At 38.1% G+C, this 6,571-nt stretch overlaps 1 non-coding gene across 1 annotated transcript; it reads right to left on the minus strand.

Moving 5' to 3' along the window:
- Positions 1-1,592: 1,592 nt before the first annotated feature.
- Positions 1,593-1,665, minus strand: TRNAG-UCC (transfer RNA glycine (anticodon UCC)). The gene has a single exon. It is a non-coding gene; the product is annotated as a tRNA-Gly (tRNA).
- Positions 1,666-6,571: the final 4,906 nt, after the last annotated feature.

Here is a 6,571-nt window from a genome sequence, read left to right on the forward strand (position 1 = left end):
TGTGTACTTACTATCAATGTTGCCAGGCACATAGTAGTCACTCAAGATTATGTGAGTATGAATGCTCATATAATGAGCATTATGTGAGTATATGTGTTCTTTATTTAAATTTAATTGAGTGAAAGAATGTCTCAACAAAACAAAGTTTACCCTATGTATCTCCTCATTAATTCTAACCAGCTGAAAGTAGGTTACAGTGAACACTAAGGACAGCCTCAAAAGGGAAAGAGGTTACACTCAGGCAATGTGAAACATAACAAGAGACTTAATGAGAGATGATTGGACACAGTGGAGGGTGTGTGTGGTAAGGAGGAACATGATGCTGGCTTGGGAACACGGATCTCTGCTCAAACCATCACTCAGTTCTAGTAATAGGAAAATATAAAACAGGTTCAACTCTTAGAGGCTAATTGTTTAAGATGTAAGTTAAGAAGAAAGGAAACAGGGAAGAAGAAAAGAAGGAAGGGAGGACAGAGAAAGGAAAACAAGGTACAAAATGTTCTTGACATTTTTATTCCTATGCAGTCAAGAGCAAAAATCACCAGGGAAGAGAGAAATCTAATGAAGTACTTGGAAAACTTTATTACTGGAACTAAAGTGATTGGTGCTGGTCTTTGACAAAGATCTTGTTGAATAGTTGGCCTCCAGTCCCAGTCCCTGATGACAGGCTGTCTGTGCATAAATTATTCATGTATTTTCCAGCACAAACTGGTCACACCACTTTCTTCTCCTTTTCCAGATGCTGCCTCTAAGAGTCTGTACCTACCCACGGTCTCCCCAACACTGTGCAGGATGTCTCATATCTGAGACTGATTTCACAACTTGTCAACATTGGCCCTGGAGATGCCAGTGCTTGATGTGTTTCCCTGATTTTCTTCCAGAGGGCAAAAGCACCTCGAGGATGAGGATCACAAGAAACCAACATTATTCCCAGGTCTGTTATGTACCAGGTATTTTACATGAGTTAAAAGTCAATTCTTCAGAAAACCCAATGTGAAAAGTATTACTACCCCCATTTTACACATGAGGAAAATAAGGCTAAGAGAGTTATGTACTTTTTCTCTGTTACACAGCTAATAAAAGGCTGTGTCTGGTCCATTTAACTGCAAAGCATGTGATCTCTGTATATATGGGACCTCAGCTATAAGACAGGAGAACTTGTGAGATAAACAAAACTACCTCACTAGAGCCAGAGTGATATTTTTAAAAACATAGACCTAATCATGTCACTCCCCTGCTAAAAACACTTCTTGAAATAGCTTCTTCCCACCTGGAGGTTGCACACACACACACACACGCACACACACACACACACTATTCAGAGTTTCATTTACATGACTACTTCTCTTCAACCTTTTCTATACCCCAAACCAGTGGTTCTCCAAATTCAGGGTGTGTATAAATTATATGGGAAAATTGTTAAAATTTTTAATTGCCCGGCCTCACCATCAGAAATTCAACATCAGTGGATCTGGGGAGGGGATCAAAATGTGCATGTTAAATAATCACCTGAAATGTTTCTTTTCTTTTCTTTTTTTTTTTTTTTTTTTTTTTTTTTTGTTGGCCGTGCCATGCAGCATGGAGGATCTTTGTTCCCTGACCAGGGATCGAACCTGTGCCCCCTGCAGTGGAAGCACAGAGTCCTAACCACTGGACCACCAGGGAATTCTGTCACCTTAAATGTTTCTGATGCAGGTGTTTCCAAGGACTGCATTCTGAGAGGAATTCCAGGTTGTAAAATTTCATTATATTTTTGCCTTCCTCTCTGTAGATCTTTCATTAAACACTCATTTATTAAAAAACATTTGTTAAGCATTCACTATACTCCAGACATTTTTCTAGGCTTTGGGAACATGGCAGTTACAAAGAAAACCACAGAGTTCTTGCTCTCATGGAGCTTGCAGTCTTACTGGAGTAAAACCAAAAAATTTAAAAATGCACATATGGTATATCAGGTGGCAAAGTGTATTATGAAGAAAAATAAGAAGACAGTAGAGTAGAAGGACATGCTCTTACTCCCAGAATCACAACTAACGGCTGAACAATCACTGACAGGAAGACACTGGAACTCATCAAAAAAGATACTCAACATCCAAAGACAAAGGAGAGGCTACAATGATATGGTAGGAGTGGTGCAATCACAATAAAATCAAATCCCATAACTGCTGGGTGGGTGATTCACATACTGGAGAACACCTATACCACAGAAGTCCACCCACTGTAATGAAGGTTCTGAGCTCCATGACAGGCTTCCAAACCTGGGAGTCCAAAAATGGGAAGAGGAATTCCTAGAGAACAGACTTTGAAGGTTAGCGGGATTTGATTGCAGGACTTCGACAGGACTGGGGGAAACAGACACTCCACACTTGGAGTGCACACACAAAGTAGTATGTGAATCAGGACCCAGGGGAAGGAGCAGTGACCCCATAGGAGACTGAAAAAGACACACCTGTTAGTGTTGGAGGGTCTCCTGCAGAGGCGGGGGTTAGCTGTGTCTCACCATGAGGACAAGGACACTGGCAGCAGAAGTTCTGGGAAGTACTCCTTGTCGTGAGCTCTCCCAGAGTCCACCATTAGACCCACAAAAGAGCCGGGTAGGCTCCAGTGTTGGTTCACCTCAAGCCAAACAACCAACAGGGAGGGAACCCAGGACCACCCATCAGCAGACAAGCAGATTAAAGTTTTAATGGGCTCTGCCCACCAAAGCAACACCCAGCTCTAGCCACCACCAGTCGCTCCCATCAGGAAACTTGCACAAGCCACTTAAATAGCCTCATCCACCAGACAGCAGACAGCAGAAGCAAGAAGAACTACAATCCTGCAGCCTGTGGAACAAAAACCACATTCACAGAAAGATAGACAAGATGAAAAGGCAGAGGGCAATGTACCAAATGAAGGAGCAAGATAAAACCCCAGAAAAAAACTAAATGAAGTGGAGATAGGCAACCTTCCAGAAAAAGAATTCAGAATAATGATAGTGAAGATGATCCATGACCTCGGAAAAAGAATAGAGGCAAAGATTGAGAGGATGCAAGAAATGTTTAACAAAGACCTAGAATAATTAAAGAACAAACAAACAGAGATGAACAATGTAATAACTGAAATGAAGAGTACACTAGAAGGAATCAATAGCAGAATAACTGAGGCAGAAGGACAGATAAGTGACCTGGAAGACAGAATGGTGGAATTCACTGCTATGGAACAGAAAAAAGAAAAAAGAATGAAAAGAAATGAAGACAGCCTAAGAGACTTCTGGGACAACATTAAACACAACAACATTCACATTATAGGGGTCCCAGAAGGAGAAGAGCAACAGAAAGGACCTGAGAAAATATTTGAAGACATTATAGTCAAAAATTTCCCTAACATGGGAAAGGAAATACCCACCCAAGTCCAGGAAGCACAGAGAGTCCCAGGCAAGATAAACCCAAGGAGAAACATGCTGAGACACATAGTAATCAAACTGACAAAAATTAAAGACAAAGAAAAATTATTGAAAGCAACAAGGGAAAAATGACAAATAACATACAAGGGAACTCCCATGAGGTTAACAGCTGATTTCTCAGCAGAAACTCTACAAGCCAGAAGGGAGTGGTATGATATACTTAAAGTGATGAAAGGGAAGAACCTACAACCAAGATTACTCCACCCGGCAAGGATCTCATTCAGATTCGATGGAGAAACCAAAACTTTACAGACAAGCAAAAACTAAGAGAATTCAGCACCACCAAACCAGCTCTACAACAAATGCTAAAGGAGCTTCTCTACGTGGGAAACAAAGAGAAGAAAAGGAACTACAAAGACAAACCCATAACAATTAAGAAGAATGGTAATAGGAACATACATATTGATAATTACCTTAAATGTGAATGGATTAAATGCTGCAATCAAAAGACACAGGCTCGCTGAATGGATACAAAAACAAGACCCATATATATGCTGTCTACAAGAGACCCACTTCAGACCTAGGGAAACATACAGACTGAAAGTGAGGGGATGGCAAAAGATATTCCATGCAAATGGAAATCAAATGAAAGCTGGAATAGCAGTACTCATATCAGATAAAATAGACTTTAAAATAAAGAATGTTACAAGAGACAAGGAAGGACACTACATAATGATCAAGGGATCAATCCAAGAAGAAGATATAACAATTATAAATATATATGCACCCAACATAGGAGCACATCAATATATAAGGCAACAGCTAACAGCTATAAAAGAAGAAATCGACAGTAACACAATAATAGTGGGGGACTTTAACACCTCACTTACAGCAAAGGACAGATCATCCAAACAGAAAATTAATAAGGAAACACAAGATTTAAATGACACAATAGACAGGATAGATTTAATTGATATTTATAGAACATTCCATCCAAAAACAGAAGATTACACTTTCTTCTCAAGTGCTCACAGATCATTCTCCAGGATAGATCACATCTTGGGACACAAATCAAGCCTCAGTAAATTTAAGAAAATTGAAATCATATCAAGCATCTTTTCTGACCACAACGTTATGAGATGAGAAATCAATTACAGGGAAAGAAACGTAAAAAATGCCAACACATGGAGGCTAAACAATACGTTACTAAATAACCAAGAGATCACTGAAGAAATCAAAGAGGAAATCAAAAAATACCTAGAGACAAATTACAATGAAAAACAACAATCCAAAACCAATAGGATGCAGGAAAAGCAGTTCTAAGAAGGTATTTTATAGCAATACAAGCCTACCTCAAGAAACAAGAAAAATCTCACATAAACAATCTAACCTTACACCTAAAGAAACTAGAGAAAGAAGAACAAACAAAACTCAAAGTTAGTAGAAGGAAAGAAATCATAAAGATCAGAGCAGAAATAAATGAAATAGAAACAAAGAAAACAATAGCAAAGATCAATAAAACTAAAATCTGGTTCTTTGTGAAGATAAACAACATTGATAAACCATAAGCCAGATTCATCAAGAAAAAGAGGGAGAGGACTCAAATCAATAAAATTAGAAATGAAAAAGGAGAAGTTACAACAGCCACTGCAGAAATATAAAGCATCCTACTACTACAAGCAACTCTATGCCAATAAAATGGACAACCTGGAAGAAATGGACAAATTCTTAGAAAGGTATAACCTTCCAAGACTGAACCAGGAAGAAATAGAAAATATGAACAGACCAATCACAAGTAATGAAATTGAAACTGTGATTAAAAATCTTCCAACAAACAAAAGTCCAGGACCAGATAGCTTCACAAGAGAATTCTATCAAATATTTAGGGACGAGCTAACACCAATCTTTCTCAAACTCTTCCAAAATATATCAGAGAGAGGAACACTCCCAAACTCATTCTATGAGGCAACCATCACCCTGATACCAAAATCAGACAAAGATACTACAAAAAAAGAAAATTACAGACCAATATCACTGATGAATATAAATGCAAAAATTCTCAACAAAATACTAGCAAACAAAATCCAACGACACATTCAAAGGATCATACACCATGATCAAGTGGGATTTATCCCAGGGATGCAAGGATTCTTCAATATACGCAAATTAATCAATGTGATACACCATATTAACAAACTGAAGAATAAAAACCATATGATCATCTCAATACATGCAGAAAAAGCTTTTGACAAAATTCAATACCTAGTTATGGTAAACACTCTCCAGAAAGTGGGCATAGAGGGAAACTACCTCAACATAATAAAGGCCATATATGACAAACCCACAGCAAACATCATTCTCAATGGTGAAAAACTTAAAGCATTTCCTCTAAGATCAGGAAGAAGACGAGGATGTCCACTCTTGCCACTCTTATTCAACATAGTTTTGGAAGTCCTAGCCACAGCAATCAGAGAAGAAAAAGAAATAAAAGAAATACAAATTGGAAAAGAAGAAGTACAATTGTCACTGTTTGCAGATGACATGATACTGTACATAGAGAATCCTAAAGATGCCACCAGAAAACTACTAGAGCCAATCAATTAATTTGGTAAAGTTTCAGGATACAAAATTAATGCACAGAAATCTCTTGCATTCCTATAGACTAATGATGAAAAATCTGAAAGATAAATTAAGGAAACACTCCCATTTACCACTGCAACAAAAAGAATAAAATACCTAGGAATAAACCTACCTAAGGAGACAAAAGACCTGTATGCAGAAAACTATAAGACACTGATGAAAGAAATTAAAGATAATACAAACAGATGGAGAGATATACCATGTTCTTGGATTGGAAGAGTAAATACTGTGAAAATGAATATACTACCCAAAGCAAACTACAGATTCAATGCAATCCCTATCAAATTACCAATGGCAGCTTTTACAGAACTAGAACAAAAAATCTTAAAATTTATATAGAGACACAAAAAACCCCGAATAGCCAAAGCAGGCTTGAGGCGAAAAAATGGAGCTGGAAGAATCGGACTCCCTGACTTCAGACTATACTACAAAGCTACAGTAATCAAGACAATATGTTACTGGCACAAAAACAGAACTATAGATCAATGGAACAGGATAGAAAGCCCAGAGATAAACCCATGCACCTATGGTCAACTAATCTATGAC

The sequence above is a fragment of the Balaenoptera acutorostrata genome, chromosome 20 (assembly GCF_949987535.1).
Source record: "Balaenoptera acutorostrata chromosome 20, mBalAcu1.1, whole genome shotgun sequence".
Classification (NCBI taxonomy): Eukaryota; Metazoa; Chordata; class Mammalia; order Artiodactyla; family Balaenopteridae; genus Balaenoptera; species Balaenoptera acutorostrata.